Below are 16,228 nucleotides of genomic sequence, written 5' to 3' on the forward strand. Positions count from 1 at the left end.
ACTCTAGTACATTGTTGTAACTACTTCTTAAGACTATCCTGAAGAATAAATTTGAAAATATGTGCAAAGTACTTGCCAAGCTACCTATTACATACTGTAGCATTATTATAGTTACTATTAAAATATTCGTGCAGTTCATCTGCAAATTTGATTGTACAAATAAGTGTGATTTTATTAAGAACATGTATTGTTTTATTATGCATTTTGCACATTTTTTAAAAAATGACATTCATAAAATTATTTCTTATCATGTCACAAGTTTGCACAATTTATTCCAATAAACTTCTGTTTAAAATTCTAGTTATTTAAATTTCATTTGCTAATTATGCTCACTGAATTCAAATCAAGCTATTAGAAAAAGTTCAACATTTCATTATTTGCAGACTTGATTGAACTTGCCAACATTGGAGATAGGATACTATATTGGTACACATCTAAACTGAAAATTATCAGTATTATTAACACACACCTGAACATTAATACCTCAGGTACTTGTAGTTATTACATATAGGATGTATCAGTATTGTTTGAATCAAAATTATTTGTCCTTATATTTCTCTTCTTTAAAATCAATTTAACTTAAAAGCATTATTGACAAGACATTCATAATTTGCTGCCTACATTAGCCAAACCTTTTGTCAAAATTTCACAATTTTATATTTGCACATCATTTACTATACCAGCACTCTATTTTTGCATATACATCTTTTGGAGATACAGATATTTTCCTTTTGGAGACATGGATCAGGCATGTATAATGTCTTTGATATAAAAATGCATGTATCTTCATACCATTCAACTATAATGCACTTGTTGTTTTGTGTTCCCTAGAGGCAGAATTTATATGAATAATTTATCTGCCTAATATCCTCTCTTCTATATAAAACAGAAATGTGTTGCCTACTTGGTAAATACAAATTATTCTCCTGGTAAAAAGTGAAATTCTACAACACAATCTTTCACACCCCCCCCAAAGGAAAAAAAAAACATAAAATTCAATTTTTAAGGTTTTTAAAGGGACTTGTGTTGTGACAAAGCCAATAAAGCTTCTGCCTGCAATGACGTCATTCCAAATGAGCACCAGGTCACGTCCTGTCGGCTCTGCTTCCAGTCCAGCTCACGTGCCCGGGAAAAGCAGTACAAGATGGCCAAATTGTTTGGGCTCATGCCATCGATATGGGCTATCCAGATGAAGCGCCAGTCTCCTGAGTCCCAACTTCTGCCTATCCAAATACGGGCTTTGGCGACCATCTGTGGGGTAAATTGACCAATGGTAGATTTCACTGTGTGTGTCTCTCTCTCTCTGTAAATCTGTCAAAAAAGATAAATGTATCTTTCTTAAAGCCCACTTAAACACGTAGCTAATCATGAAAGGAGCAGGGATTTACAACATGACTGTGATACACTGGTGGTAGTCAGGAAATAAAAATAACTCAAGAGTAAAATAGAAAAAAATGACAACAATTGGCAAATACACGTTATAAAATCATTAATGCTATGACAGAAGAATAATAAATAAGAAAATGAAAATTACAGTCATAAATATGTTGGCATCAAAATAGCTAAATGTAGATGGACATTTGACCTAAATATTTAGACATTACTTAAGGATGTCTTTTTCCCATCTAGAAGTATGTGCTGGTCACACACCATAGTCGCTCCTCGCCACTGTAGACTCTGACAGAAAGCAGACATCCACATAGTTGGGTGCAAGCCAGTACTGTGGAAAAGTGGATTAAGCCAGTACCCCATTTCAGAATACCTGATGTATGCCAGCTAGTCTTCCAGCTCATCTCCATGCTAATTTCTCTGGGAGGGCACCACAAGCACTCAAGCCCCTGTCCCTTGTTGAGAGAATTGAATAGGATCCAGGCTTCAGGCTTCTGTGGCTGTGATTGGCGGAGTTAACCAAGAGATGGGAAATTATCTCCGTCTCTATCCACCCTGCTCCCTCCCCCTCGTCCCTTTGTCACTCCACCTTTCAAATAAATATTTAATATTAAAATACATAAGACAGTTGGATCCCTGCCACCCACATGGGATACCTACACTGATGTCCCAGCTCCTGGCGCAACGTAAGAATATTTCAGCAGTTGTAAGCACTTTCTCTCTTGTTCTCTTTTTTTTTAAGACATTAATGTCTACAACTGAAAATACTTTGAATAGCAACAGCTGGTGAATATGCAGAGCATTCTGTCAAACCAGAAGTGTGACTGATACACCACTTCAAAGAGGGCCAGGCGAGGTAGCCTAGTGGCTAAAGTCCTAACCTTGAACATGCCAGAATCCCATAGGCATGCTAGTTCTAACTTATAAAAAATATGCTTAAATAAGATTATTATGTTTGTGAAACACATATTTTAGAAAACAGTGGATATATATTAGTAAATATAATACATTCAAAAAGGAAAAGAATTGTTTCATGTTGCACTAAATATAATATTGCCTCATAACAATATTTTATGCAGCAGGATTTATGAAATTTTCCATTGGTGGGATTTTTGCAGAGATTATGCTGCGTGAAAAAATAATATAATTTTTAAGGACCAAACATTTGGAACATAATATCAAGTGGGTGGGTTTGTATCTCAGTTCTAAGCTTCGTCCCAACCTCTTGTTCGTGCACACACTGGGGAAGAGCAGTTGATGGCTCAGATAGTTGAATCCTCAGCTCACATGAGAGATCTGGACCGAGTTTTCAGTTTCTAGCTTTGAATTCACCAAGCTCCGGTAATTATAAGGGTTTGGAAAGTAAATCCACAGATGGAAAATTCATTAGCTGGGAACCAGATTGGAAGTGCAATAGCTGAAACCTGAACTGTCACTCTGAAGTATACAAACTGTAAGTGGGGACATAGGCCGCCGCGTCATAAGGGCAGCCTTTCTTTGAAATTTTGAAAGGTTTTTAGCATGAATTTCAAACCTTTTTGCGCACATGTATGCATACTTTTATTTCATTTCTGATAAATTTTTGAAGTACACACACTCCAAAAATAACAGTGTATGTATGATGTTTGCCTAATAGCTTCTCACGGTCAAAAAAAAAACAACTCTTTTCCACTAGTAATTGTCATAACTTTGTTGTTGTAATCCAAAAAGCTGTACATCGTCCTTCCTGGATCTCAGCTCATTCTGTGAGTGACGGAGTCAATTAGTTCACATATTGAGGAAAACATCTCCCTTGTCAATGAACAGTAAAACCTCCAAGGTGTGGAATTGATTCAGCAGACTGTAATTCATCCACATTGTTTTGACGCTTATTTTTAGGGCAGGGAGACAAATCACAAGAGACACTGTGCAAATAACTGCAACTGGTATGAACAGTTACACACGGTTGTAAACACAGAGACATTTTATGTTTCTAATAATTTCTATCAACTGTGATATGTTATTTACCCGCTCCTACCCCTTTTCTGCTAGATGACAATCATCTTTAGTGACACTTCAGTATGATTGCATACTTTTTTTGTCAGCTTCAGTTATTAAAAATGTCTTTCCTGCACTTAAGTTTCATCTCTCTTCATTTTCAAACTAAGTATCGTAATGGAGGTGACATTTTGTGTCCCCTCGCGGAAGCCTAGAGAATGCATACACTGTCTTCATGCTGGGCACTCATTTACTCTTTATCATCTTCCATCAGTGCCTTTTCCCTTGATTCCATCTGATTTAGAGACACTCAAGTGAGTTAAAAGAGGAGGGAAGGAACTCGCTTGGGCAGCACATACACTCAGAGAGAAAGTGATTGAACAGTTCCAGTTTTGTCCATATGGTTTGTCTCTTCCAAAATGGTAAAATACCAAAGTTGAAACAAAGCATGACCCCTGACTCAATCCTCCTGCCAGTATAGGCCCAGGATACAGTGATGATACCTCAAGTAATTGGCTCTTCGTCACCCGTGTGGGAAACTTGGATTAAATTCTTGGTTCCAACCCCTCCCACTGGCTCCACCCAAGGGTGTGTTATCTTTGTATGTCTTCGAGATCCAACGTGGCTTCATATACCATTAATAACTGGGGACATGATAGGAGGTAGTGATGAGTAAAGATTCCTGTACTGGAACAGCTAGAAAGCATCTATGGTGGAGACTGATGTTTTCAGTGGTAAAAGATGACAAGAGGAAGCAAAAAATACGTTTTTGTTTTTCCAAAAATTGAGAAATTAAGGGCATTTACCCTGTGACTGTATTTTAAGTGCTTTCCTCTTGAATTTCTGAGATTCTTTGTATAATAAGCTACCTATTTTACACAGAAAAGTGCATGATTGTCCGAGGTTCAAAACTGTACCCATCATACACACTTCTGAGAACAAAAATAAGTAAGTTTAAAGCATTCCAAAAATAAAGTAGCGTTTCCTGTGCTTCAGAATCTGCAGTTTGGGGAACACTTCATAGGCATGGCCCATAGCATTGCCTGTAATCGCTGCAACTCTTGGAGCTAAATTCTCAATTCTTATTGATACTTCAAAGTTGATATTTGAAAACCCAAGGAGACTTTCAGGATCTCTCTTCCTTATGTGACATTTCTGCTTGGTCTTGTATGGGTGGTTGAGGGGAAGCTTTGTTTTTAAAGATTTTTTTTTTCATTTTTATTGGAAAGGCAGATTTACAGAGAGGAAGATCTTGCATCTGCTAGTTCACTCCCCAAGTGGCCGCAATGGCCAGAGCTGATCGGATCTGATCCGAAGACAGGAGCCAGGAGCTTCTTCTAGGTATCCCATGTGATGCAGAAAGCTGAGGCTTTGAGCTGTCCTCTGCTGCTTTCCCAGACCATAAGCAGTTAGCTGGATCAGAAGAAGAGCAGTCACGACACAAACTGAATCCCCTATGGGATCCTGGCACATGCAAGGTAAGGACTTTTGCCACTAGGCTACCTGGCCGGCCCAAAACAGAGTTTTGTAGTCTGAAGATTGCTCAGTTTAAAAGTAGGAAGCTGCTGCTCCCCTATTGAGACAACTGCCACAAGTTCTTTTGTATCTTTTTCTATTTGCTTCTGTGTATTTGAGCAATGAAGACACTTGAGCCATCTAAGCAAATTCCATTCTCTTGAGAATCAAAGATACTGGCTACTCTGTCAAGAGCAAAGTAGAAGACAAGGAAAGGTTTGTTCAGCAAGAGTCCACACTCTTCTCAAAATCGAATTATGTGTGTTCACTGTCTATAGCAACTCAAAAGTCATCTGCGTGTATTCACACTGTATTCAAACTATTCTTTTACTCTAATTGCCTTTTTTGTTTTTCACTTTAGAGGCTTAAATATTTGAAAAGACAACAAAAGTGTCACTTTTTGTACTCAAACTTCACTCCATATTCATGACATAAGGTTCTTGATGGTGCCCTTTCTATTCCTCGTAGCAAAAATTTTAGCTCCCAACTTTGAACAGTTGCCTAGGGATTTTAGTTGCCACTTAGAATACATCCATACATTTGTGACATCATGGTCTTTTTCAGCGTGCTTCATACTGATATAGTCAACTTTCTAACAAAAATGCTTATTAGAATTAAGAAAAAGGCAACCCGAAATGTTGACCTTTTTAGCAACTTTTGCTAATGCAATGGGTTTAATAAAGGCAAATACTTTTCTTTTGATTTTAAATCACTTCTTATGTATGATAATATGCAGTATATATTTTTTATAAAAGCATAAAAGAGCAATCTAATCTAACTACTCTAAAGTGCTTTTGCGAAAACTATGAATCCTTTCTGAGACTTTACATAATTTCAAGTCATGTAATGGATGAATTGCAAATGGATAGAGGATTGAATATGGTGTTGTTACTCTCATTTCATACACACACACACACACACACACACGCAAAGCAAAGAAATAAATTTGAGATTAAAAACGAAACAGTAGAGATCAACCATCTTTCCCAAAATTTCAGTTCATGTTTGTTTTAAAAAAGGAGTCTAGCTGCTACAGTATTATATGTCTCTTTACTTTTTCTTCCATTCACGAAGAAAACAAGTGCAGAGGCAAATTAAAATTCAAAAATATACTTTTATTACAAAGTCCATTATAGCTAAAATAAGTAGAGCTGTTGATATGTCAAGCCAACTCACAGGGAAAGATTTTAATATCAAGTTGCCCAGAGGCAAAAACATCCTTCAGTGGGATTCACTCCAAGAACCATGGGCAATTAAAACTAATCACTTCCTCTACCCCAAGAAATAAATCTCTGGTTAGTATAGATCGTAAGGAAAATATCCATATCTTTATTGCAGTTCTTTAAACATTGTTCTGAATTTTATGTGAACTTCTGAACTATCCAGTACTGTTTGGCTTAGCTTATTTTCCTAAAGCCTAAGTGTGTATTAAAAGGGTAATTTGGTTGCAAGAAAGTGCCATTTGTGCCCAATGGTGAACCATATAAATGAAGTCTAGTGATCCAAATGATGTGACTATGATGGGTGAACAAATTCCATGATGAATTGGAAACTGAATGGAAACCAAACATGATTCATTCATTGATATAGTAAGTATTTTATAGCAATGTTAACAATTGAGAACATCGGCTCCTTCTTTGAATGCTAATATTCTCTACTCTGAAGATGATGAAGGTACTAGCAGTATAAATTCAAATATAGGTATTTGCTTACTAATTTTAATCAAATTTATATATTTAAGGATAGTGAGAATATGATATTTTAATAATAAACTTTTAATCTTAAAATTGCTTTTGAGTTACAGATAAGTTTCAAGGATAACACAAAATCTCCAGAACCACTTTAGCAAAATCCCCTACTGTTAACCTAGCAGGTCTCCAGTCATAGTTAATTTGTCAAAACTAAGAAACTAACATTAGCAGAATACTGTTAACCAAATTGGAAGATTTACCAGCTGTCCACAATTTCTGTTCCAAGAGTTAAAACAGAGTACCACCCTGGCATTCAGCCACCATGTCTCCTTAATCTCTTTGAGTTTTGACAGCAAACCCAGGGCTGTTTATCAGACCCTTCACATTTTATTCAACATATGTTACAAAGTGATCATCAATGCTGATATATGGGCTAGTTCTCAGGATTATAAACTGTAGAATAAGTTGCCCTTCCCATGTATTATATAAAAAAATTATAGTATTACTCATACTGGTAATATGTGCTTTGATACTGATTCAAGTGATTTCTGCTAAGGTATTCTTTTTCGTAATTTCTGTTCATAAGCAAAATCAGCTCAGCTCATGAAGAGTTGAGTTGCCAACATTTTGTGATGGGGTTAAACTTTGTATTCCCATACAAAATGAACACAAACACTGAAAAATTTTAGTCATTTCATTGTGTTTCCTAGAAAGCACAGTGTTGGAGCTGTGACTTCAGCACAAGAGAGGACTGCCAATCCTAATCCTTTTCCCAAACAAATTCTATTGTTTATGTTTCAATTAAAAATAGTTTGAACTTTACTCTCTATTTATTTTGAATATTCCCAATAGCAACTAATTTAATCAAATCTGTAAAAAAAATTCAATACAATTCACAATTAATTATTACCTTTATTTTTGTAGTTGTTCCAGTTATCACATTGGTATGAATAATTATATGCTTTATCTTCTAAACTCTCTTTTAAACATGAGTGAGGCATTACTTGGAATCACTTTGGAATGAGAGCTATAAATTATAATACATTTTTCTCCCTAGGAAAAGACTATGTAATTGACTGAATTGCAAACTTTTCAAAAAGTTGATTTATAAGAGCAAGGCGTGTAACTACACATAGCAGCAAAGAGCCTCATGGGAACAGCACAGAAACATCTCAGGAGACTAGGGATTGAAGGAGATATTGTGGCCTGAATATAAAGACCATAGTTAGACACAGAATTTCATGGAAGATCAGAGTTGGGTTTGAGTTATCTGAGTCCATTTATGTATTTCATTTAACCCTGTAGTTAAAAAAAAAAAAAACATTGTATTCAATTCCAATGTTTCAGCAGTTAAGGTTTTTCTCATAAAAACCTGGGTCCTGACATGTTTTTGAAAACTAAAATATGTGGTGATGCTGAGCTGTCAGCCTACACAAGGAGGGTCCGTGAGGCTGACCCTTTCTCATTGCCAGCATGCTTGCATGCTTCAGCCCCAAGCCCATCACCACGTCTTGGATGGATTGCTCTTTACTGACTCTTGGACTGCCTGCTTACCAGTTTCGCTAAAGAGCCTCTGTAATTGTTCGCATTTCTTGTCTTCATTTGTCATTCGTGTTATGAGAGTGCTTAAGGATAGAATGGTTGGGGGAGATTGTGAATGACTACGATTGTTTCTCCATGGACTTGATCTCACTTCTCATCCTGAGGAAGGAAGACACCATTCAGGCATACCAGAGACTCAGCAGTCAATATATTCATATAGTTGCAGCAGTGCATCCAGGAAAAGATATTTTTTTCCATTCCACAGGCATAAATTGCCCATTAATTTTTTTTAGCAGCTCATTCTCTACACATTTATTTTTACTTACAACAGTGCTTTTAAACTGCTTTTATAAATCCCTTAAGGAATTATAATGTGGTTCCATAAAAATGCTGATTCTTGAGTTCATTCACCAATAAATGAAGTCAAATATTTGAGGTACAGCCTCAAAAACACAGAGATCTAAAAGAGTTCCAGTTCAATGGAACCCACACCTGGTGTGAATATCCACTGATACAGATGTTTGGGAAAATGAAGAAGCAAGCTTTTAGAGAATGTTCTTATTGTCAGATCCACTGCTTACACAAAGAGGGCAGCTTGTCTTTCTGCTGGTCTTAAGAAGAAACCAAGATGTTAGCACAGCTTTATATGTATTTTTCCATCTCGTATTTTGTCCAGTGTCCTTTCTGAACAATAATTCCAATATCTAGGGCCCAGTGGCCTGGCCTAGCAGCTAAAGTCTTCGCCTCAAATGCGCTGGGATCCCATATGGGCGCCAGGTCTAATCCCGGCAGCTCAACTTCATATCCAGCTCCCTGATTGTGGCCTGGGAAAGCAGTCCAGAACGTTCCAAAGCTTTGGGACCCTGCATCTGTGTGGGAGACCCGGATGAAGTTCCTGGCTCCTGGCTCTGACTCGGCACAGTACCAGCCATTGTGCTCACTTGGGGAGTGAATCATCAGACAGAAGACCTTCCTCTCTGTCTCTCCTCCTGTATGTATATCTGACTTTCCAATAAAAATAAATCTTTTTAAAAAATAATAATTTCAATATCTAATTCTTTTTTCCAATTCCTCAGGTCATCCTATACATCTAGCAGTCACTCTGCAAACTCCTCATAACCTCTACTTCCTATTCTACTCCTTGCTGTGATAACCAATCTTAAATAATCCTTTATTCAATTTTTTTCCTACCATTATCAGTGAAATGTCTTTTTATTGTCCCCAGCTTAATAATGAAGCACACAGAATTGAAGTCTTACATTAGATCGCTCAGCATGAGCATCTCTTTATAAACCTGACTAGCATTATCTATTTCCAAACCTCTTTCCTACTTCTTGCATTCAAATTTTGCAAAAGCTGTGTCTTGGTGGCAAATAGCTGATTTTTTTAATGTGTAGATGATGTGACCACAATGAGGAATTTTGTAGTTTAATGCCCCCATTCAATTGCAGAACAACATGATTATGCCACCTGGCCCCTACTCTTAAACGCAAGAAGAGATTTTCCCAGCTTCTAAATCCCCCCCGCCCCATATGTGATGTATCAATGAAAGACATGGAGTGTCATTTTGTTTCATCTCAAGCAGTAGGAGAATTATAGGACATACAGAGGATTAACACCTCTGGTCAAGGTCATACATAAAATTAAAAGATCATTTTTCTTTGTGCTGTATTATACATTACTACTGAAGCTGCAGAGAATTTCACATTACCTCTCTTCAAAAACATTGTAAATTTTGTTAATACCAGCATCCTGCTGTGAATGCCAATGCATTATTTGGTATTTCTTTGTACTATAATTTTCCCCCTTCCTAGAATATTAGATAAATGAATCAAGCTTCGTCCTACATACTGTGACCCCTAGTAAGTATCTGTTTTAAGGAAAGCACCTGTATATTTGCAAGCAGTAATCTGTAAAACATTTCTTTCTTCACTGTATTTTTTATTACTATTGATTACATTGCATTGTGTGACACAGTTTTATAGGCACTGGGACTCCCCCCTCACTCCCCAAAACCTGCCCCACCCCATGGTGGATTATTCCACCTTGTTGCATTACCACAGTTCAAATTCAGTTGAGATTCTTTCATTGCAAGCATCTACCAAGCATAGAGTTCAGCATCTTATTGTCCAGATAAGTTCAATGGTTTCTAGGGGAGACCATCTCTGGTCTGAAGGTAGAGCCGGCAGAGTATCATCCCAATCAATTAAAAGCCCCGACATTACATCAGTAACAATTTATAACATAATGGAATTCGTTGACATGGTATTGAGTATCCAACATGTTAAAAGAGAGAAAAAAAAGTGCAAGAAACCCCTCAAAACAAACTAACAAACAACCAAATAAACAAAAAAAAAAAACTGGAATAGGTAGAGAACAGCAAGGAAAGCTTAGAAACAGACAGGAAACGGGCAGTGGGGATGCACTTATAACTCACTGGGTGGGACACAAAGATTAGTTACTCCTCACTAGGGTATTGAAGATTTCTCTGCACACGCCTCCTAAAACTGTTCACCTAAACTGTTGACATATGTCTTATTAGCGTTATAGAGTTAGACTACCTGAAAAACAGCCAGGTTCTGCAAAATCGTGCTTCAGTGCAATAAACTGCTACATCCTCACTGTATTGTAAAAGCCACTAATTCACAAATGATGTGAGAACGTGCACTTATACTATTTGTACTAAGTGGTGAGCCAATGGGTGGCAACCTGTGAGGTGCTTAAGGACAGTGTCTCTGATAACTGTGCTCAAGAACATTGTCTTGTTAATGACTTCAGCTGAAATTAAGCTTAAATCTCAATTCTAAGAATGACAGAAAATTCACACTAATACATTTAACCACATGTTTAACTTGAACCAATGTAGGGCTTTAGTCTCAGGTTCATGAAAGACCTCAATGGAGCAGAAGGTGACCCTTCCATATCCAGTGGAAGCTGCTGATTTGAGACTTGTGAAGAACATTCCAAATCCTATATTTGTATTTTCCCTTACCATATTAGTGGTCTGAAAGTTTGAGGTCAAAAACAAGGAGAAGCTGGAACTGTTTTTCCTCAACTCAAAGGGAAAGAAGAGCAACAAGACCATAAGAAGAGCTTGTACTGTGACCCCTAGACATCACTACAGTACTGTCCTGACTCATGCATTGGAATCTAAGGTAAAATCACTGAGGTTGCTAGAAATTTAACTGTGCAATGGCCCTTATATCAGGGATATGAATATATGGTAATTATGAGCACATGCATGTACGCCTACATCATGATGAAATGTTCATTTCACTGCTCTTCAAAAGGACCATGTGGAGTTACAGAAAAAAAAAACATTACAACTGGGAGTGGACTATGTTATGCCTAGTGTTAAATATATAGATATAAAAAATTGGCAATAAGCAGAGTCACAAGTGATCGGGGAAACTTCAGATTAGAAATTCGTATCAGCAGAGAAGCCTCCAAAATGTTTTCAAAAAGACTGATATGAGGACTTCTAAGACTATAAGTACAAGTACAGGCCACTGATTTATGATAAATTCATAACTGCTTCATCTCTTCCAATCTCTGTCTTCCATTGCTCCTTTACTGCCCATGATTAAACCAAAGATGATGGAATAGGATACTGAGTGGAAGGACTGAGTAAACAGAGTAGAACCTTCCTAACCAACCATCTCAGAAATAAAAGTCATCAGGATACCTGGGCCACAAAGAAAGAAGCCATAAGTTAATAACTGCCAGTATGTAGACATTGTTCTAGACTTAACATGTTACTTGTTGAATTGAGATGAATTTTAGTGAACAAAAGCAATCAAACTTTTCATAATCTGAAAATAGCTGGAATTGTTATGAAATTCACCCTAGGTTTCATTGAGGGTCCTAAAAATCTAATTCAAGGTGAGTCTCCACAAAATGGGTCAAATCATCAATGGAAAAAGAAAATAAGTTGCATTTGGAGTGTTGTCATTTCCTCCCTATCTCTTCTAGAAAGCATCAATAATCGTGATGCGGAATGTGTAATATATAGCAGAAGCATCCATCCTTATCTCATGATTGAAGTCAGATGCCCACATTGTTACAAGGGCCCCGCATACAGGGTGACAAGTTTAAGAAATACATAGAGGATTCGAGAAAAAAATTTAATTTGAGAAAAGTATGAAACACTGACTTTCAGTATATTCCAAACATTGCTTGGAATATATGTTTGATTTTAAAAAATCATGTGAATCTGAATAGCAAATTTAATTTGTGCCTTGTAGTTTCACCTAGAAACCATAACAAGATCTTTTGAAATACTTGGAAAAATATAAAGAACAGATTTCTTAATGACTACTGATAAATAGGATTCTGAATGGACAAGATAATATATTTGTTTAGGAAGACAGCAAGGGAAACAGAAAGGTGTAATATAGAGAAGAGCACAATCATGAAACATGGTTAAGGCACAATTCATATTCTCAAAATGCAAGAAGTAAATGTGGCATTAATATTTATTTAATATAAAGTATTACAGATGGCAGCAAAGACCTGAGATCACAAGACTATATTGTCCTACATTTTATTTTTAAAAATGGTTCTGCCTTTAAAGATCATGAAATAGAGGTTTTCATAGCTCTCTGATAGATGGGTCCTGTCATTGCTTTACTTTTCATTCTCTCAATGTAATGTTCATTGTCTTTGGCTTTTCAAACTGTGAATTTTGTATGACTAAAATTAAGTTGTTAATTGAACATGAACTCTGTTCTACATGTTTCTTAGGGTTCTAATATAGAGTGATTTCAGAATTTTTAACTGTTTTAAATTTTGGTTCATACACGCATCTCTTTTAACATATCTTTCTTGAGCTTTATAAAATCTCAGGCACAAATTACAAATTACATGTTTTTATTAAGCAAGCAAAACTACCAGAAAATAAGCTTGCAATCAAAAATGAAACTTAATGCTTAAATCATGTGTTGCTTTGATTTACTTTCAAGCATACGTTTTCTTACTATTACATCTGCAAATCAACTTTATGGAGACAGGCATCAATGTGTGAGAGCAAATGAATATGTATAAACCAAATTGTGTTTGTAAATATGTAGATTGAGATAGTAAACACCTTTAATAGCAGTTAGAAATCTGTCTGTGATTATACGTAGAGAAGAAGGCAAGCACTGGGTTTTTAATAAATTGTTTACGTTTTTTGGTAATGTGATACAACTATTTAGTTTCCATTGCATATTGATGAGCTAGATAGATTTATCACAAATATAAACACATATATACAGAACATAAATGCACACTCTCATTTACAATATGCTTTAAATTTGGAGCAACAATTATTGACACATAAAAAGCTATAACAAGGGCCCGTGGATCCCCGAAGCCACCCGGCCTCGCCCTGATCATATCCTCCTACCTTCAATAAAAAAAAGCTATAACAAGTAAATATTACTAACTTTCAAAATACTGAACTCTTTATTATTTCTTTTTTTTTTTAAGATTCACTTTATTTTTATTGGAAAGGTGCATATACAGAGAGGAGGAAAGACAGAGAGGAATATCTTTCATCCAATGATTCACTCCCCAAGTAACTGCAACAGCTGGAGCTGAGCTGGTCCAAAGCCAGGAGCCAGGAGCTCTTCCAGGTCTCCCACACAGTTGCAGGGTCCCAAGGTCACAAGCATGGAGCTGGCTGGGAAGCAGGACCGCCAGGATTAGAATCAGAGCCCATATGGGATCCTGGGAGTGCAAGGCGAGGACTTTAACCACTATGCTATTGCACCAGGTCCTATTATTTCTTATTGCATAGAAATCATTGGGTCAGCAGAATAAATGTGTTTTCAGTGACAAATAATACCCTGTATATTTTGCTTTGTGATGCATCTACTGTTGCAAGGTTGATTCTGTACTGGAGATGTTTGTTATTGACAGGAGAACTAGAGACACAAGTGAAACCCACAGCTGTCTTTTCGCATCCTGCTCAGACCCATCTGTGCTAGCCAAGCTTAATGTGCTTCTTCTGGTAACCAAATGGCACTGCTCACAAGAGGTTGGATTAACTTTAAGTCAATGCCAAAAGGTAGGTGTTTGATATAGTGTTCAGTCGCCACTTGGCTCATCCTCAACCCGTTTCTAAGTGCTTGTGTTCAAGTCTTGGTTTTACTCTCAACTCCAATTTTCTCATAACACACATCTCAGCAGGCAGCAGATAACAGTTCAGGTACTTAACTCTGCCACCCACTTCACAAACATGAACCTGATTCCTGGCGCCAAGGCTGCAGCTTGATCAGCCTCCACTTTGCAAGTATTTGAGGAACGAAACGATGGATGAGAGATTTGCCACTATCTCATTTATTCTTTCTTTCTCAAAATAAATTTATTAAAAACAGCAACTTCCGAGTTAAATAAAGCTTATTGCCTAAGCTGTAATACATAAAATAAATACATAGATGAATAAATAGACAAATGTCACAATTTATCATTTTTCATTGTTAAATTCTCCGTTTTATCAAAGAAATGGCAGAAGAGCTCTTTGCTGTATTTGCTAGAAGACAACAATAATCTATGCAAAATAATGTCAAAGTAAAATTAAGAACTCTACTATTTCCAAACTTCAGAGCATGTCATGTGTTACATATATATGGAGAGAGAAGAACCAAGCTATATACCCCAAGCTACTAGCTAGCAGTGGTTATTGAAGAGAATGCAGGACCTGAACAGAGTGTGAGGGAGCTTGTGAGCTGCTTCTTAACAGACCATAAGATTGTTTTGCTTATTATAATTAGCATCTTTTGAATTTTAATTAAATAATTAATCAAGAAAATTAGATGGAAATAAACATGGAGCAAAATAGAACAATCAGGGAATTTTCTTGAGGCTGTGATTCCTCTACAATGCAAAACAAAAAAAAAAAGAAAAAGAAAGGGAAATTTTTTAGAAACACATTATGGAAAGAACTTCTAGAGGATCTTTTCTGTCACATAGCAAGTTAAAGATGCTAGGGCATCTTTTCCTTTTAGTAGCTGCACTTACAAAACTTTTTCTTATAAAGAAAATATCTCTGTTTCAATTCCACTCAGGTGAAGAGTGGGAGGAAATCATTTTTATTTTGCATGCCGTGTTTCTTACCTCGGGTCACATATAACACTTACTTATGTTTTTTAAACTTTTCTTTCTTTCTCTGAACTTTTTATCAACAAAAAATTCAAAATGTCAATAAAGTAGTCACAGAATGTGGTTAAGAACTTGCATTTTCTAACATATTGGTCACTCAATACCATGGCAATTAACTTCATGTTGTTGCAAATTGTTGTTGTTGTTATGTTGTGGCTTTTCATTGGAGGGAATGATATTCCTCCAGCTCTACTTTCAGACCAGGGATGGTCTCCCAAGAAAACTGTTGAATTTATCTGGACAGTAAGAGGCTGGACTCTCTGCATGGTACATGCTCGCCATAAAGGAATCATGACTGGATATGAACTGTACTACTGCAATAGTAGTACAGTAGGGTGGAGGAATCCAACATGGGGGGATGGCATGAGGTAAGGATGGGGGAAGCCCAGAGCCTATGGAACCATGTCATAAAACAAAACAAAACAAAACAAAAACAAAAACAAAAAACCTTAGAAAAGAAAGAAAAGAAATCTCAAAAAAGAGAGAAACCTTAAAATTATTTTTATGATATTTTCGTGATATGAAGAGCATTCCAGACATGATGTTAATTATAAAAGGGTTATAAAAACATGTGATTGCTATGCTTTGCTATAGAAAATATGGAAAATAGACATTAATTATAACTAAAAGAATTCCAGACAAGTTTCTAAAACATAACATGTATTTTATTTTAATGTACTACTCCATAGATTTATAGATATCATTCATATTTCATATAAATGGAATATTACATTATGATAGATCAGTCCACAAAATTTGGAACTTATTCAGCATATGCCAATTAAGGTTTGAACCTGTGGTGGCTAATATACAGAGTACAAAAAAATGAAACCTGAATTAGCAAGATTATCTTGTTGAGATTTGATTGCAATGAAACATAACTCAGTGCTCCCTCAATTAAATCTCATGCTTCATGATTATATAGAAAGAATGTTCGCTAAAACTTAGGTCCATGTTCAGAAACCCAATTG

At 36.3% G+C, this 16,228-nt stretch overlaps 1 pseudogene; it reads left to right on the plus strand.

Moving 5' to 3' along the window:
- The first annotated feature begins 1,144 nt into the window (after positions 1-1,144).
- The window catches only part of LOC121146247, a 41,888-nt pseudogene continuing 26,804 nt past the window's right edge, over positions 1,145-16,228 (plus strand).

The sequence above is a fragment of the Ochotona curzoniae genome, unplaced genomic scaffold (genome assembly GCF_017591425.1).
Source record: "Ochotona curzoniae isolate NIBS_2020 unplaced genomic scaffold, NIBS_Ocur_1.0 scaffold_3890, whole genome shotgun sequence".
Lineage (NCBI taxonomy): Eukaryota > Metazoa > Chordata > Mammalia > Lagomorpha > Ochotonidae > Ochotona > Ochotona curzoniae.